Genomic DNA, 18529 nt, shown 5'->3' on the forward strand with positions numbered 1-18529 from the left:
TCACCTGTGATTTGATGCCTTTCCACACACAGAAAAGAATCTCATTAGCTACTTCGTTTTGCTACTGTAATACACTGTAGTCACACATGATATTCAATTTGCTGTCTGCTATCACACTGGATCTCTTTTAGCATAACAGCTTCTCAGGTCCTTCTTCCACTAAATCATTGTAGGCCAGATAACCTAAACAGAGTACGCTGATTTGCACCAAACACTTAGCTTTTGTTTGGCATAAGTCTTCTTTAGGGTAACCAGACTTCTTCAATGCAAGTCAAATCTCATCGCTTGTATTGTTAATCTTTGCAGTTTCTGGGGGATTTTTCTCCAAAAGAACAGTCATAACTTTCTTCTCTGGTATCACTTGTGCATTTCCACCTGCACAGCCCATGAGATGACTGAGTGTTGTACACCTTTAGATACTTATCCCACCCCTAGGATATTGCATTTCATTTCTAACTGTGTATACATGGTTTATACAGGGTATACTGACAGTCAGCAGTCTAGGTATGAGAATTCCTTTCCAGAATGACTGGAAATGTGTAGTTCAAACAAACTTGTGCCTGATTTTCCACATCTCCACTTCTGGTTTCAGTGGCGGCCACACCAGCATGCAGGCAGAGCCCAGGAGTGCCACAGCAAGGTCTGTGAGAACTGCTTGGCAACCTGTGGCTGCCTTCATCACAGGCTTTCTGCGTTTCAGATTTCATCCAGTCCCACAGAGCAGGGCTAGCTCCTACAAAGCCTTTCCAGAAGTAGCTCCTACAGCGCACATGACTTTTTGCCAGCTGCCCAAAATGTTGCATAAGAGTTGTCAGGATTTAGACCAAGACAAGAAGACTGATTTGGGCCTGCATGTCCTTACCATGAATAGGAGGCTTCAGGGAAGTGGGAAACTTGTCTCATTGTGCTGCTGACTGCCTCTATTGCCATTCATTCCACAAAGGATGGGAAGCTGTGAGGGTCTTTTGCTTGCTCTTTGGAGAACTGGCATTCACGCCTGCAGAGAAAAGTTTGGTAGAGCCTTTGGTAGAGCCTCCAAGCCACATAACAGAATAACCAGATGGAGAGCTGGCTGCAGCATGAAAGAATAATGGAAGAAGACAGAGGGGGCAAGTATCTAGCCAGCTTCTTACCATGCTGACCCTGAGAAGCAAAAAGAGAGTCCTTCCCAGCCTCTATCACTAGCCAAAGATTTGCTTCCCTCCTATATTAAAGAAACACCCCATCCTGTTCCCACGAGCTCCAAAGCTTTGGGTCCGTGTTGCAAAACAGCCTGTGCAGATTTAACAAAGAACATGGGTTCTGAGAGTGCTGGACAGGCAGAGGAGTCAGAAGAATCAGCAACCTGCTGGTATGGCAGGGCAGGGCTGAGAGCCCTGGCAGGGTGCCTGCAGGCTCTTCCCCCGACAATGAGGGCTGAACTTATCCCTGGTCACCGCTTGCACAGTTACTAGGGGCAGTGTCAGACAGCTTTGCAACCAAAGACTTAAGGCAGGCAAAATTTACTTCTCTAGGTCTACTCTTTTTTCAGAGTGTATTTTCTTTATTCTCTACTTTACAGTAGAGAATTTTACAGTATTCTCTACTGTATTTTCAGAGTGGCTATGTTTAAAAGTAAGTAAAGAAGTCTGTACAGATGGGTTTGCAATGCTAAGTCTGGCTCTTCATGAACAATTTAAGCCAGAATAAGACAGCACAAGTGGGGATAAATGTGCCTTTACACAGTTATACACTGCCTGATCAATTCTTATGCTGTCAGGAGCTTTCTTGGTCTTTGCTGAGAGTTAGGGCCAGCAGGAATTGATCTCTTTTGATCTCGGCTTGATGAAGTCTTCATGAGCTCTTGTAAACTAAGCGGCACCTCCGCTATACTTGCTGTACTGGCAATTTCCAGAGCAAGTCAGCTGTATGTGCTTATCAGGGAATTCCAGAGATTCCTGTTTATAGCAACATTAAAATCCCCTTGAAAACAATTAGCACAGATAAGGCAGGTAGTGAGGAACAGTAGATTTCCTCCATAGATTTCCTTTATCCTTGCAAAAGGTCTGGTAGACTTTAACACCTCAGCCTACATCTTTAGTCTGTTCTCAATATCCATACAAAGACAGCACACAGTGTTACTTCTGTCCGCAGCAGCTGGGGGAAAGCCTGCAGTCTGTGCTGTGAAGCTGTTTCAGGATCCAGATGCATCATGCTCAACCCACTCGGACTGTGGCTCTGCAGGAAGGCAGGCCCAGCTGGAAGGAGCCCAGTGCCAGTTCAGTATGAAGCACTATGTATCTCAAACACCTGAGATGTCACTTGACAGCTCGAATTTACTCAAAAAATGGTAATGAGAAAACTTTGTCCGAGCAGAGTTGATGCTGTACCAGTTATTTTCCAAACCTCCTCCTCCTCCCCTGCAGCTGACAGAGGCCAGCACCATGCACTATGCAGTTCAACTGCCTAGACAGAAAATCATTTGGGCTCCCTTCCTGATGCGTGTATTGCAGCCTTGGGAGGCTGCAGGAGAGCAGAGATCTGGCATTGAAGAAGGTACAGCCATGCTCTTAAACTAAGTACCTACATGCTGTGCAGCTGCACTGGGCAGCTTCCTCCTTGCGCTCCCTTAACGTCCCCAGTGTGTGTGATTGCTTGGCAGCAAAGAGGAGCTTCATCCCCACCACTATCTGGCTCCTGCCCCCCAGGGGTTTAGGAGAACACATTTTAAAAACCCTCCCAGGAGCTCACTCAAGCTCTCTGTTTACACAGCAGATTGGTGGCTTCTCGTTTGAAGTCAGGATTTAAGCTGTTCTTTCTAATTACAGAGAGACTCAAATCTGAGAGATCTCTGCTGTAGAAGACTAAGCACAGAGGGAAAAAAAACAGTTGCATAGGTAGAACAATACTACATCCAAACCCTAGAGTTTGCTTTAAATAGAAGGCCCCTGCAGCAAAATAGGACATATGCTGTTATTCGTCCCCTATAGTCTCTTTTCATCATGCTATTTTCTGCTCATCACCTCTGTTCCTTGCAAGTTATCACCAGCACTCAAGGACATTTGTTCCGCTTTGTCTGCTACAGAGGATGGGGGATAGTAGAAAATATCTGAATCCCAGTGAACTTCCCTAGACAGACGGATGAAAGCCAGGGTATTTCCATCCTTTCCAAACTGACAGCTGCCATGGGATATAACTACATTAGTAGATTATACATTGAAGTTCATTTGAACTGATCAGCTACTAATGTTTCCATTAGGAGAATAAAAAGGAATATAATGCCACCCCATTTCAGAAGAGCAGCCACAGTTTTTAAATGATTCTTCAGTAGCTCTTGTGTTTCTTAGAGCCAGAAAGTGCTGCCCCAGTACCTCAGTTCCTGTTCCTACACTCATCCCTGCAAGGAGGACAGGATGCAAGAGGAGATTTGGGGCAAGGTGGGACAGCAATGTTTGCTCCAGAGTGCCTTGTCTCTGAATAGTGTAAGGTTTCCCATGAGCAGGGCGGTTCTTACAGGTCCTACATGATGGGGTCCTGAGCCTGCCTGGAGCTTCCAGACACTGCTGTCAACTGTGTAAGATGGGACACTGCCTCGGCTCCTTTGCTGTCACTAGCAAGTGTGATGTTTTGGCAGTTGACAGAGGAGGCAGAAGGTGGAGACAAGGTGAGAAAAGACTTTGGGAACTTTCCCAGCACATCAGAAATAGTCCTCCAGCCACACAAACTTACAGTCAACTGATTCCCAGTTCACCTCGGGTGTGTGAGCCAAGCAGGGAATACATTAAATAGAAGGTGGAAAGTAGCACATTTGAAACAAGCTGAAGCACATGAAATCACAACCTGGAAACAAGTCCAGCCCTTTCCTCACCTGAGTCTCCTTTCCAAAGGAGAACTGCTCTCTGTTGGCTCAGGGCAGTGCCTGTCCCCTTGGCTCACTGTGGACTGAAAGGCTAGCACTTCAGTAATCAGATTAAGAGCCTCAAACAACAGCTGTGTTTGTTCTTTGAATTAAAGGCAAAATAATTATAAATGATTGTTTTCCTGCAAATTAAAAGACTTGTTTCCTCCCCTCCTGATTTCCAGTTTGTTCCCTGAATAAATACATCAGAGCATTAACAGCAATGAACTACTGCTGCTTGGATCACACTGATCTGTGCAGACTTCATAACATTTATAATCTCTTATCTGAAAATGACTTAAGGGAAGGGGGCCATAAATCCCATTGAAAGTGAATTCCTTCCAGTGTTATCCACTATTCAAATGGATATAGGCTGAATAATTGGACCTGGTTAATTAAAAGCTGCAGGGCACCAGTGGGAGATACTAATGTAGGTCTTCACTGATCCCCCCCCCCCCCCCCTAAGTTTTTTTCATTATTTTAGAAGATACAACCCCCCACTGCCCCAGCTTCATTTGCTCCGGACCAAGTGACTCCAGAGTGGGATCCCTGTGATCTGTGTCATGGCTGCCATGTTCCTTTTGCCCTGCAGAGCAAACACAGCTTTGCTCACACCACCACGCTAGTAACATCCTAGCATGTACTCCTCTACCCAGTCTAAGGGACTCCTTGAGTATATTTAAGTCACAGCTTAAATGCTTCTCCTCCTCAGAGTTTCTAACAAAAAATCATTACATTAGCAACAAAAAATTATTACAAGAGCTTATGTTCAATGCCCTGTGACACACAGGAATGTAATCCCTGTTTGAAGGTAACTAAGCTGTGGCTGACCTAGGGATCCAATCCAGATCCCATGGTGGACACAGCTGCAATACCATCTTCCTGCCCACTGGTATAGCTTGGGACTCATCTGCTGCAGAGAAAACACCACATAAGTGTAATAGTATTTATGTGGCTGAACCAAGGTGTGATGTTGAGTCTTGATGCAAATTTTCTGCCCTATGTTCCCAGTTTCAATGCCATTTGGGCACCAAAAACCTCAGTAAAACAAGACAGTGCCAGAGACAGCCTCTACAGGAAAGAAAAGTATGATTTGATGGGAAGAAAATTAAAATTACCCCAGTTCTCACACTCAGGATGTCACTTCCATAATCATTTTCCCCTGTCTCCCTTTCACCCATTGGACTAAATCTCAGCCAGATCTCCCATGGGTGTTTGACGACTTGGCAACAACTTCAGGAGCTGAGCCCTTCAGGAATTGTTATTAGGAGCAGAAATTACCACTGTGAAATCTGAGACAGTTTTCAGGCACATAGCAGGAGGAGAGGAACACAGGCAGAGAAGCTTTACCAAATCTGCAGTGTAAGTCATTCTTCTCCTGTTTCTAAGTTAAAATCACCGGCTTCCCAGCTTGAATATTAAGCATGGAGCAGTGAGCAGCAGTGAGACAGCTGCAGTGATGAATTTTTATTCCTTTGTTAATGGGGGTATAGACTCTGAAGGGAAAACAGTGAATAAGGGAGGCAGGGAGAGAGGGGGAAGAAAAAGCTAGTGGATGTTGCTGGTGCTGGGAAGACTGCTCATACTGAAGTTAATAGTGTGAATTTTATTTTAGAGGAGAAGAAGGAAACATATACCCACTCACAACACATACACACTTCACCACAGCCACCCTCTCCCTTGCACTGAGTCTGCCCCCATGGAGGGAAACCCACTGACTGCCTGAGCTGGGGGACCCTACTGCAGACAGCAAATAGTACTGGCAGTACTTACGCTGAGCAGCTTTTCCATGGGCTGCTGTGTCACACACCATAGTGCAGTAACTTCTGCTGGGGTAAAAGAGGCTTGTTCCCTTGACAGGGGCTTCTCTGCTCCCCCTTACATAAATATGTATGTATACAGTCTTTGTTCTTCCATCTCCAGAGAGTCTTTCTCTAAAATGCCAGGCAGAAGCAACAGCTGGTTATTCTGCTGCACTTGAGCAGACGACTGCACTCAAAATGACCCTCAGCTACTTGGGTTTCCCTGAGGTTTTTCTTTTTAACTATCTGTCACAGAAAAGGATCCCCTTTATTAAATTAAAGTAAGGCCAGTGTCAACACTTCTGTTAGAGTAGCACCTGTGTCCCATCCCTGGCTATCTTGGCTTTAGGTCACTGACAGGGTAAAGGGTAAAACCCAAGTTTTCTCCACCTGCATGTATTGCTGGTGTTCAACAGAATAAATCCTCTGCAGTGACACTATGGTGAAATCCCCAAAGCTAATGGCCTTCATGTTCCTGGGGATTACTGATTGAAATCTACAGTTCAGTCACCCTCTGCAACTCTTGCTTGCTTAAAATCTCTTAAAACCAGTTTCTGTATCTCTCTGCTGTCTCGCAGTGTGATCAGACACATCTGAAGAGGCCACCAAACTACAGAATTTAGGGGGTGCTCACATAATATACTGGCTTGGCAATTACATGGATTAAGAAGTTCCTGCACCTCTACCTCTTGCTGTTTCTTCCCAGTCCATTTTACAGCTCTTGCCTCCTCAATTGTGCCAGAATAGAAGAGTTCATAGGCCATGATGCAAATTGGGCACAGAATGATCTGGGAAAAAAATAACCCTTTTTTTTTTTTTTTTATTCAGTTGTTTTCCACAATGAGGTGTGTACTGAAAGATGAAAGTGACTTTTTTCCTTTGGGATAATACAGTTTCCCTGCACTACGGTTAGCTTGCCACAATACCAAACTAAAAAAAACAAACAACAAACCACTAATTTATTTGAAAATGTTCTCACATCTAGAGAGTAGAAGGCACAGGTAGGCCATCAGAAAATGCCAGCTAGGGCAGCCAGGGAGAGTCTTCTTTGGGTAAGGACTGCAGAGCTGGATTCCCAGTCTTGGATGACCCCAACATCTGGTTTCACCCAAACCTGCTACAAATTGAATAGTAGCCCCTTAAAATTATAAAGCTTCAAGCTTAAGCTCCTTGGGACACCAAAGGTGATGATTTTCATTGTACAAATTGAAAACCTGAGAATTACTTGTCTGACTCCAGTACCAGGTAGGTGTACTGAAGTTTTCTATCAGGTGAGTGCTTATAATCAGGTGCGGTCTCACACAGACAGACTCCACACTAGCAGCCCCTGTGCCATGACTAGGGCCAGCTTCCCCCTCCCAGGCACTTCAGAAGGGAGCCATCAGCTGGATGGCAAGTGCAGGGCAGAAAGAGCTGCTCTTCCCCAAACAGTCTCAGGCCAAGTGTGAAGAACAGCGTGGACTTCAGATGCTGTGAAGAAAATCCGATTCCCCAGAGTATGAATGGGTTGAGGCAGAAAGGGGCCCTATATAAACACTAAACCAAGGTCACCTGCAGTTTAGGGAAAGGTAGAGCCACATCAGAGCTGAAGGACAGAAAACTGTTGGTCAGATGAGGATCAACCAGAAGCAAAGGACGAGTACTCCACCACCACTTGAGAAAGCCTAAGGCAAGAGAATATGTCGAGGACAGGGATGGTTTGCAGAAGTATGCAGGACAGCATTAGGACAAGCACTCCTTGCCTTTCTAACAGTGGTAGGACACAAAAAGTTGATATAGTAAAATATATCCATTGTATCTGCACTGTTAAAGTTCATGGTCTGCACAGACTGGGCAATCTGGAGATTGCTTGACCATCCCGTAAGTCCTACAACATGTCCTAGGAAAGAAAGTTCTCAGTCTGAGGCCACCAACAGGAAAATGAAGAGGTGTGCCATTTTCTGAAGGTAATAATAAAAAGTCAAGAGTTTTACAGGCACTGAATTTTGTCACAGTAAAAACCAAGAAACCTTGTAAATCGAAAATGAGTCATGTAGCTGTGTGCTGTGTGGCACTGGCTGAAATAAGGACTCCAGTTATTTGTGTGGGGGAAGGGAAGGCACAGTTACTCTATTCTCCTGCTGTGTTTGCTTAAAAACTCTACAGCATGTGATGAGTTGATCCTTTCCTATTTAATGACTCTGAATTTCCCTCTCCTCTAACACTGTAACCAGCCTCTTTGCAGGGGCAGTTCATTTCCAACTCAGGTATCTGTCAATTTGTTCTTCCAAGGCTTGCAGTAAAGGGCCCCTGTATCTGTTCAAAGAATATAGAGTTGTACGGAGGTTTTTGCAACTGTTACAGAGACAACAGGGTCCTGCTACCCACCTTTCTGGCTCCTCAGCTTCTGCTAGGTCTGTCACTCTCTACTGACTAAAGACAGAGCTTGGGGAGTGGAGAGAATGGAGACTATGCTGAGCCTTTTCTTGTGGAGTAAGAGAACATATGGAGCACTGACAGAAGGAAGCAGAGGGGGGTGAGTAACCCTGATACGGTGGGAAATAGAGGGAGATGGGAAAACAGTACAAAAAGCTACAAAACATTAACAACCTCAGTGAGAAGTTCTGAAGAAGATATCACCCCCTTTTACTTCAGAAGGACCCAAAGACAAACCAGGTTGACAGCAGGATACAGACACCTGTGTGTGGACCCAGAAAGGGCAGGTGAGCCCTTTCTAGCAGGTGTGTGATGCAGACAATAAGGATAATGTGCTGCCATAAAGACTGCTAAGTGCCACAGGCTCCAGGGCACATGGTGCTTTCATCCCCAAGTACTCCTCATCAACTTTGTTGCAGATCTAGAAACACCTCAAATGTAGTCAGGAAAGCCGCTACCATTCAGGTAGACCTCTGATTCTCCTCTCTGAGGAATACACAAGGCTAAGGTCTCAGTAACCTAGCTTTAGTCTGGGAACATTAGGTTCATCTCCTTCACAAATGCCAGAGGAGCTTTTCAGCACAGTGTAAGAAAACTATGCTTTTAAGTTGCCAAATGGAAAAACGTTAGGAGCTTTGTAAAGAGTTCCTATAAAACAGCAGAAAAACGCCCTGATCATATTCTTGTGAATCATCTGCAGTCATCTGCAATCCCTGTGCTGTGCCCCTTTGCAGGTACAACCAACCCGTGCAAGAAGCTAGAAGTGTTCAAGCGTGAAACTGTGGCAGGGGCAAAGCCCGGAACCACAGAACTGACCCTCCAGGGCTCCCTGTGCCAAGGGCCAGGCAGAGAGGTGCTGGGGTACAGGGACCACGCCACAACTGGGCGAGGCTGGAGTGCAGCAGAGAACAGGGAGGCGTTCAGAGCACACAGGAGAGAGAGGCTGAGGGCGACAAGGCAAACCATGAATTAAGGTAATGCATCTTGAAGATGCTCTCCAGAAGCAGCTGTCAACAATAAGGCTACTGAGGATAAGTGGGATTTGAGTGTAATTTGCAACACTGAGGTAAGGCTAACCTAGCATCCTGGATCTGCGCACCTGGGACATGTGGAGGCTGGTGGGATCAGCTCAGGCAGAAACAATTGCTTTCTAACTCTTCTCTTTTTAGGAGTGAGTTTTCTGCCTCTGAAACTGTAGATAAATTCTCATCAGCAACAATAATACCAGGAATTAACACTGCAGCATATCTGAGTCCCTGGATCTCATTGTGCTGAACATGACTCTGCCTCTTCAGCATGTTGGTTGCTCAGCAGACTTCGCATAAACAATTGGCATTGGTGGGGTGTCACAGTAGGGCATCTTGTTACTGCTCATCAAATATCAGCAGCTTCCACTGTGTGCCGCAGAAACGGGGAGAAAAGTGTCTCATCTCATCCAGTTCTTGTGTGTGATTGTATCAGCATTTTTCTGAGATGCAGTTAGTTGGGTTCTAGTACAAAACTGTCACTCCACCTTTGAACAAATGATAGTAACATTTCACCTACCCCCAATGAAAGAGACACTTGCTAGAGATTAAATCATAAACCCTGTCACCCTCCACCAGTTTTAAAGTGCATGAAGTAATAAACCCTGCATCTCTCTGGCAGTAAACAGCACGGCAATTAGCACAGAAAATTCTCCCTGAACTACTTCTTGTAAATGGAATGTCTGGGAACTCCCCTCAGAATAAAACCATAACAGCAACAGACAAGAAGGACCAAGGACTTTCCAGTGACACTTTTCCACCCTCCCCACACAGCCCTTTCCCTACAGACATGGCAGCTTGAAGAAGAGTCCTGGGTCCCTGCCATAGAAAACCTTTGCAGCACTCTGCCCAAGCAGAGAACAAGCTACCAAGGGACCACAACCCCTTTGATTTTGCTGAGGCAAATCTACTACCTTGCCAGCTCTCAGGCATGCTGAACTGATTTCCTTCAATGAGGTAAATCACACAAACAGGCTTAGCCCATTGCTTTCTACTGCCCCTGGCTCTGACAGCCCAGCACTGGCACAGCTCACTTCATTTCCCCTCACAGTGCACATGGGGTGCTGGGTGGTATCTAGTTCCTATCTCCTCCAGTTGTATTCTTTACTGTGAATGATTTTTTCTTTTCTTTTTTTTTTTTCTTTTATCTGTTTTTAAATCTGCCTGAACCCATGCTAGACTTCATGCTTAACACTGAATGACCATTTGGTGTTTCTCCCTGTTACCTTGACATGAGCTACATCATCTTGGTGGATTATTTCTTCTACCCTTATTATTTCCAGATCTCAGTACAACTGTCAGCTGCTGAACATACTCCACATGCTTAATGGTTTCCAAGAGAGACAGGAGAGAAGCTTCTAAATATGGGCTTAGAAGCCACCTAGAAAACTGAGTAGCTCTTTTACAAACCAGTCTGAGCTTCTCTAAGCCCATAGACTTTTGCCTTCACACTAAAAATATGCAAAGAAATAAAAAGAATTAGCAGTAGTGACTGGGCTTATGAAGCAAATTCCAGAAACTGGAAGCAGCCTTGCTGTTCTGAAGCAGAGTATACACCCTCTGAGGACACTGCTTCTGATTTATAACATTTACCTTTGACACTGCAACAAACTTTAGTTCCTGAAAATTGTGGCTAGTATTTAAGAAACCTGAGTCTGGCAGCAGACAGCTGGGCAGAAAGAGCAGAAAAGTCTTCCTACACTGTGTGTCATGCAAATGAAACAATTGAGAGCTCCCCAAACTAGAAAATACATAGGCAACATGTAGAAAGGATCAAGGTCTCACTAATGCCATGTCACATTACATCTAAACCCACTTGCTTTCAGATACAGAACCTGTGGTTCAGCCCTGGGATGCTGAGGGAGCTGAGAAAATAATCAGCAAGGCAAGGCTGGCTCCCATACATTCCTCTGAACAGCTTTCAAGAAGGTGAAAATCAATTAGATGGATGACAGATGCTGTAGGGATCTGCTGCAGACAACAAGAGAGAAGGCTACACTACACACAGATGTAGTCTCGGTAGTAAAGCACTTGCCAATAAGAATGTTTCCCCTCTTCTCATCTGATACTCCCTACTTTTATTCTTGCTCCTGTTTCCCAGCTCATCCCTTCACAGCTAGCCATAGCTAGCCCTCAGGCTACCTGCCAGAGGGCCATTCTCATTCACAAGGAGCTAAAGTGAAGGCACAAAGCCGGCCAGTCAGAGGCATATTAACCAGGCCTCACAGGCAGCAAGTCCCTTTCTGCCCTCCCTGAGTCCATTCAGGGCATAGATTCTTGCTATGCAAAGAAAGACCTTGGATATTTCAAAGGAGAAAAGGCATCTGTGCTTGCTTTTGTCTGGGGATTTAAGCACCAGTTATGTGTTTGTCCCAGAAGATTTAGTCAACAAGAGCTTTAGTGGCCAAAGAAACAGAAGCCAGCCTGGACTGGAATGGGGCTGGAAGGAAAGTAGATCGGGTTTCCAAAGTAGTTATGTAGGAAGCCATCATTAGATGCTGAAAAGTGCTCTCAAAGTTTCATGTTGGAGCTGAACTCAATATAATCAATGCCAGCTGTTCCATCAGTTTCAATAAGATGCCTGTCAGGCCCTTTGAGAGCAAACCATAAACTGGCACCAGTTCTCCCTTCCTGAAAGCAGCTGATGCTCTTTTTCCCTTCCAGCAACACAGGTTCTCACTTTCTGATGGATGTTTGCCTCATTGCAGTATTCTGATGGCAACTGGTCCATAGGAAAACCTAACAAGGGACGAAATAGGAAAACCTTGCTTTCCACACTGATTACTCACAAGTGAGTTGCTGAGACTCAGGACTTCCAGCAACTCACCTGGTGCTCAGCTTTCAAGAAGTTACAGTGGGTGCAATTCCCTGTGCCATGAGACAGACAGCACTTACAGTAGCATTGAGGGTACAGAGGATGAGAAGGGTGGTATCAGCAAGCTATCCAAACAAAACTGGTTGGTTTTGAGCATCCTTTCCAGGATGCTTAGGCTATACTGTTTTTGTTATACATGTCATGGAGTGGTCCTGGGCCTTGCTCAGTAGGGCAGGCTGCCTGGGCAGTGCAGAGCTTCCATGCCCTATACTCTGATTTCCCTGCTGAGAGAAATGCCTGGTACCAGAGTCTGGGTTCAAATTAATGTGAATGCAATGTGTCTGTTTGGGGCTGAGAGGCTGGAGGGGAATAGTGTGGATGCACTGAGTCACCCAGGACATGGAACGGTAAAAGGAATGTTCTTTGCTTGAGCTGTAGAAGCACAGGGACAGATGCTCAGCCACACTCTAGCTCCTCTGTGGCTCAGAGTTGGAAGTGCAGTCGTATCTTCACTCTTGGGGGAGAAATCTTTAAGGTAGCGCACTGCAGCCGTGGCTTTAATACAATGTTTGACTCTGGCAAGAGGTGCTGTGAGTCTGAGGAGAAAGAAGCATACATGGGATAGAAGGAACCAAGCTCAATCACCTCTGTAAAATCCAACTATTCCTGGCTTCACAGAACAGCTTTTTGGACCTGGCTGTGGTAAGGAGTGGTTTATAGAGTCATCCTGAGACTGTTAAATGACACTAGGATTCAGCAAAATGCTGCAAACAGAAGCTCTGCTTGTGAAATCTCTCAGCTTCCAATTAGGACGATGCTGAGTTCCTTCCCCAGGGCATTCTCATTGCAAACCTCTTAACAGTTTTCTTGACTGCCTTTCCACACAGTCTCAGGGATTTAGGCACCAGCTGTTACTGGTGTCTTAATTCTCGTGACTTTTGAAAATCTCAGTCACCGTGCACATTTGCCATGTTCATACAGCACTGAAAAGCACAAATTATACAGATAACTTAGTTACATATAAAATGATATTTGATGTTTCAGTCAGAAGGACTGGGCAGTCTAGGTTAGAAGGGCCTCTGAAGAAGACCCTCACACCTATTTATATCCATTCTGCGCTGTTACAGAGGCCTTTGATTTTCATGAGGGAGCTATTTCCTCTCACAAGGCTCTGAGTTTCACAGTTCACAATGGGTGTTCATCTGGTGCTCACTGATTTGGACAGGAGGGTGCATGAAATGCATCAGCCTTCAAGCCAAGGCATTCCATAAGGACAGAACAGTTAATATAGTTAATCATATAATTGAAGGCTACTTTGCTTTTCAAAGCAGTTTTGCCACTATGTAGTTTAGAAGCCACTAACTAACTTACCTCTTAATATGAGCAGGCTTTAAAATCCTTTGCATAAAGTGCTTTGTGCTGGTCCTGGGCTCTTTGCTTTCTCAGGGTGCATGTTTGCTGCTGAGCCTTGCACCAGGGAAGGAGAACTAAGAAGAGCAGACTTAGCAGAGTGCCAAGTGCCACAGCCAGTGAAGAAGCTGGGCACTGATGGGCATGAAGCAACTCATATGTGAGCTGGCGGGGCCCAGCTGCTGTGCCAGCTGCTGAACAAACCCTCTTCACTTCCCTCCCCTCTGCTGGGCTGCCTCCCACACACTGCGCTGACAAGGGCTGCATTGCCGCGTCTGACACATCATTCCGTGCTTTGAAAGTTCAGTCTAATTGAGTGACAAAGTCATTATGCCTTGCATCTCAGCAGAGGATTTTACTCTAAAGACCCTTTCATCTTCTGACCTTCTCCTCTCTGCTCTTCCTGAAGCCTGGCTACCCCAAGGCCCAAAAGGGCATATGAAGGGGCAGTTGAACCTTTCCAAAGGCACATCGTGTGCTCTCCCAGCCTGAGTCCTGCTAGTGAAGTTGGTACTCAGGAGAAGCATCTGGTCGGGAATCGGGAGAAGGAACCACCAGCATAGCCATGCTTCCTGAGAAGCCCTCCACAAATACAATGCCTTCCAAGAGCCATCACTATCTTGCTCACAGCACTGTCCATCAAAGAACAAACTCTTCTCGTGTTTCACAAGCAGGCTCTGGGTTACAAGCACTTTGACTGATGCTGTTCCACAAAAGCTAAAAAATTAGTATCAGGGCCCCCATGCACAAACACTGCAAAAACGTGAGCCAGCAAGGGCCCTGCCCTTGCCTGCTTCCAGATTGAAGACAATGTAAGGCAAGGGTAGTACAAAAAGTGGAGATGGGAAGGATAAGACTTCCAGGAATCAGGTAATGTTACTCAGGCTGGACATACTGATGAATGTTAGATGAATCCCTTGTCCATCTGCTTAGTTATGATGAGGCAACTTCTTAGAAGCAAAAAGAGTAGTAGAAGTTAAAAAATAGTTTAAAAATACTGAACCAACATGAAGAATTTAAACAAGGGGGATCTAGTATGGTCCTTAGGTATATAACTCCCTGAACTTAGTATTAATGCAAATCTTGCCAGAAGAACAGTAGATGAATTCTTCTTACACTGCTTTGCTCTCACAAACTTTGTCTTTAAGTTTTATCATTCCTATCACCTCTGCAGAACTCTCCTTGCAGTCCTGCCATCCTGTTTGCCATATACTCACATGGAAGAGAGACAAAAAGCGGAATTGTGTAGACCTCATGATTCTCAGTGATGTATTCCGAAGTGTTATCTCCTTAGAAGGCATGTGTTTTCCTTCCTATTCTGCCAAAATACCTTCTCCCTCCTCTCACAATCCCTTGTTCTCATCAGTTTAGGAGAGTATAGTCCTGTGTTGCCCACACCAAAGCACAAACAAACAATTTCTGAGACACTTCCCAGCTGGGCTGCCACCAATTCAGTAAGTGGTGTTTTCCCTCCACAATGCACAGATAATCTCAGAGAGTGTGTTTTGCTTTCTTTTTTTAAAGAACTGTCACAATGCCCTGTTAAAATTCTCATGCCAAAGTGGGTGATTCCTCTCTGCCTCACTGCTATCTTCAATCAATGTTTTCTTTCTCCACCTCTACCCTAACCAGCACAATCCATACTGTAGAACATCCATCCTCCAAGATGGTCCCTTTTGTCTTTTTTTTTATATATATAAAGGTCTGCTACCTTTCCAGAGGAGCAGGGGGAATTTGCTGCTTGGGCAGCATATTGTACATATCACAGGAGTAAAGGACCAGTGTTTCCTGTGCCTGTGAAGAGCTCAGCACCTCTGTACGGGAGGAAGAAGAGGCTAGTGCCATGCTCTAGTATGACACAGAAGTCAGGTACTATGACATGGTCCCAAAAGGGAAGGCTGGACTAGCTCAACCTCAGCTATTAGACATGATTATGAAGTACTGTAAACAACATACTAATTCCACACCAGAAGTGGCTTCATTTCCATGGAAGACACTATAGATTTTACTCTTTGCAAATCTCTTTGAAGAAAAGCATGGGATAAATGTAAGTATCAATTGCAATATATCTTATATTTATTATATTATAAATACATACGCTATTATAAAATATATTTATGTCTTATGCAGTACTATATTCATTACCTTATAGGTATGTAGACATATAAACATTTATTATCATACAATAATAAATATTAATGAACCAACCAATGTATATAAATTACTTTTCTCTTGCAATGAAGCTAATTATCATCAGGTAAAATGCAAGGGTTCTTTTTATTAGCTTATACCCTTCTGGAATGTGGATTTTAGTCTAAGAAGCAGTGGCAGGCTCTGTTCTGAGGGTATAAGGGCTACTTTGCTCCTCATACTTTATTCTGTGTAAGCATCCAAAAGGAAACCATCTGGTCTGAAAGATGGCTATGCTATCAATTATCTGTGAGGATGCACTTTCAAGGGAAATTATATCCTTTCAAGGTTTGGCTAGTTTGTTTAGACAACTTTACCAGTGGAGAATTTTCTTTTAGGTGCCTTAAGTGTGTAAAATTTCAAGACTGGGTATTTGTGAAATATTAAAGTTTAAAAGGTCAAACAGGAAAGTGAAAGACAAGCTGGCTGTAGACTGTACTATCAATAGCATACATTGTTCTGCCCAGAAATCACAGACTGGGAGGTATTCAAATCCCTAAATAAGTATAGAGAGAATGCCACAGAGAAAGAGATGTCACCTGATAAGTTTATGGAATGCAGAAGCCTGTTGCACAGATGGGGGGGGACTAACACAGGAAAAGTAGAAGGAAGGATTCTGTTCCTATGTGCACCACAGGAAACTGCTCATCCACAAAGAGTGCAAGTGCCAATACAGCCTATGGGTGTAGCAGCCCAGAGACAGCCCCTGTCTCCAAAACATGGCCAGCCTTGGCTCTGGCACTTAGAGTCACAGCTGAATGATGTCAGGGAAAAGAGTATTGCATCTCTAGTACTGACTGCTGATGTCTCAACATCTCTCCTCTCTTCTGAAAGACCTGGGAGGCTAAGTGTGATGGACAAGCCCAGCTGGCTTAGCCAAGCTAGGTAACACTTTCAGAAAAACTGGAAGTTTGAGATCAAGAGTCAACTTGGCATGATTTCCAGGGTGCCATACCTGCCTGTTGAAAATTCTCCATTATTGTCAGTATACCACAGGCAATATAGCGGTGAATATCTGCATCTGTTAGTAGAATAAATAAGGCCTCTTGGTCTGAAGGTACAAGAATTCCTGAGAAGTGTTCAGCTGAGAGGAAATAACCAGTTCTCGAGATGTGCTTCTGATCTCTCACAACTTCTGCTAGGGTCAAGTCCATTTCTCAGTTTGCACTTTGGGCCTCCCATTTAATGTTTAACTACTTGATTTTATATCTTTATAAAACACTGTTGTGGGGGTAGTTTCCTGAACTGACAGTTGTTGTATTCTTGTCAAATACAGTTAGAATAATTTTTTTCAAACTTACTGTAATTCTGACCTCTTTTCTGTTCTTTTAGGTGGTTTGTGGGTTTGGGGTTTTTTTGTCATCATGCAGCACAGTCTTTAAAACATATCGATAGCCAAATGCTTCCAGTTGAAATGAGTAACCTGATATTTAGCAAACACTTGCATTCTCACACTCCACACATCTAAGGCACTCCATTAAAAATGACTGACACTACCACCATCTTGTTCGTCACCAACTGGATTAGTCAGCTTTAGCTCAGTGTGAAAAGCAAGAGTAAATATCAGTTGCAAGCACTTAATAGAGCCAGAAAACTAGTAACTACCACCAATTAGTGATACGTGTTTATACCTACAGCTATTAATTACAGCTGCTTCTCATTTTTGAGTCCTGGAAGAACTGTACTGCTGCATCACCTTGGAGAAGTCCTGAGTAGGACAACTGCAGCTTAAGAAACCTGTGATCTACCAAGAGGTTTTGCTGCAGAATATACACATCTCTTGTACTAGCATCAACCATTCATTCCATCCACATCTTGCAAGCACAAAAGACAGGTTCTGTCTGAAGAGCTCTTCCTTTAAGCACAGTTGGATACCTACCCCAGAATTCCGACCAGAATATGGAAGTACATGTGGTTTTAGGGCTCTGGACCAAAACCACTGCAGCCAACCACTAATCTAAGAGGCTGATCTCACATGAGTTTAGTCTTCAAGCCCTAAATCATTCAAAGAATTGTGAAGGCTTATCTTTGTGTTAGCAAGCCTAATGCTGGATCAGGTACTTTTGATTCATGCCACTCTGCTTTTACATGAATCAGGTATCATCTCTCCAGAGTAAATCAGGGGGAAAATATCACCAGTTCAGTTGGGTAGCATGGCTGGTTTGGATCAAATGTGTACTCTTAGGTACAAAGTAAGCAAACCACCAGCAGCAAAACTCACCATGTTCCCACCCTCTACCCGAGCAATGTCCTCAGATGTTGTTCCCAAAGACTGAGACATAGTTATTGTCCATGCTTACCCAGAGCCTGTCCTGTGAGCTTTACTGCCGTTCTACCACAGGTTTTGTGCCATTAGCTATTGCTCACCAGCAGCCACCTAACACAGGCCTGTTTGGGCTGATTAGCTTGAATGTGTCCCATCCCCTGCCTCACATCCTCCATTCATTAACAGTTTGCAACACCTCTCACTTGAAGCCTTCAACCAGTACATCAGATCTAGTCCATACAGCATCCAGCACTGACCTTTGCAGCGTGATGAGATGCAGCATCCACAGCAGGCAGGAACTACAGTATCTTACTCGTGGTCTGACAGCAGCTCCTAAGATCACCTTGGGGAAGCCATGTCATCCCTCCTCGTCTGAGTTTTCCCAGCTGTAAGATACGGATAATAATGTTCTTTGAAGTCTATCCAGATCCTTTGATAAAGGACAAAGATTTAAAAACATTATTCTTGACTGCACACTCTTCAGGACATGAATTGCATCCTTGGCATGGGAAATCCTCCAGCACACCACAAGTGCTAACACTGCCCCAAAGAGAAAACAACAAAACTCCGCACCATCTTATCATTACAGGCGCTGGAAAAATACACATCGGTTGCTGATATACTCTTGGATTTTGGCAAATCTGTGTGTTATTTCTGAACACAATTGCAAATTGCTTTGAGTTCAAAGAATTATTCAGTACTGCTCAGGGTTATCTAGGAGGGAAGCCA

At 44.4% G+C, this 18529-nt stretch overlaps 1 long non-coding RNA gene across 1 annotated transcript in view; it reads right to left on the reverse strand.

The window, feature by feature from the left end:
* LOC129785068 (uncharacterized) overlaps positions 1 to 18172 on the reverse strand; it is a 59746-nt gene extending 41574 nt beyond the window's left edge. The window contains exons 1-2 of the long non-coding RNA XR_008748588.1: positions 18058 to 18172; positions 863 to 997 (exon numbers count right to left, since the gene is read on the reverse strand). This is a non-coding gene — a long non-coding RNA (uncharacterized LOC129785068). The remainder of the gene's footprint in view (positions 1 to 862; positions 998 to 18057) is intronic.
* Between the last annotated feature and the right edge of the window lie 357 nt (positions 18173 to 18529).

The sequence above is a fragment of the Falco peregrinus genome, chromosome 8 (assembly GCF_023634155.1).
Source record: "Falco peregrinus isolate bFalPer1 chromosome 8, bFalPer1.pri, whole genome shotgun sequence".
In the NCBI taxonomy this organism is placed as follows: domain Eukaryota; kingdom Metazoa; phylum Chordata; class Aves; order Falconiformes; family Falconidae; genus Falco; species Falco peregrinus.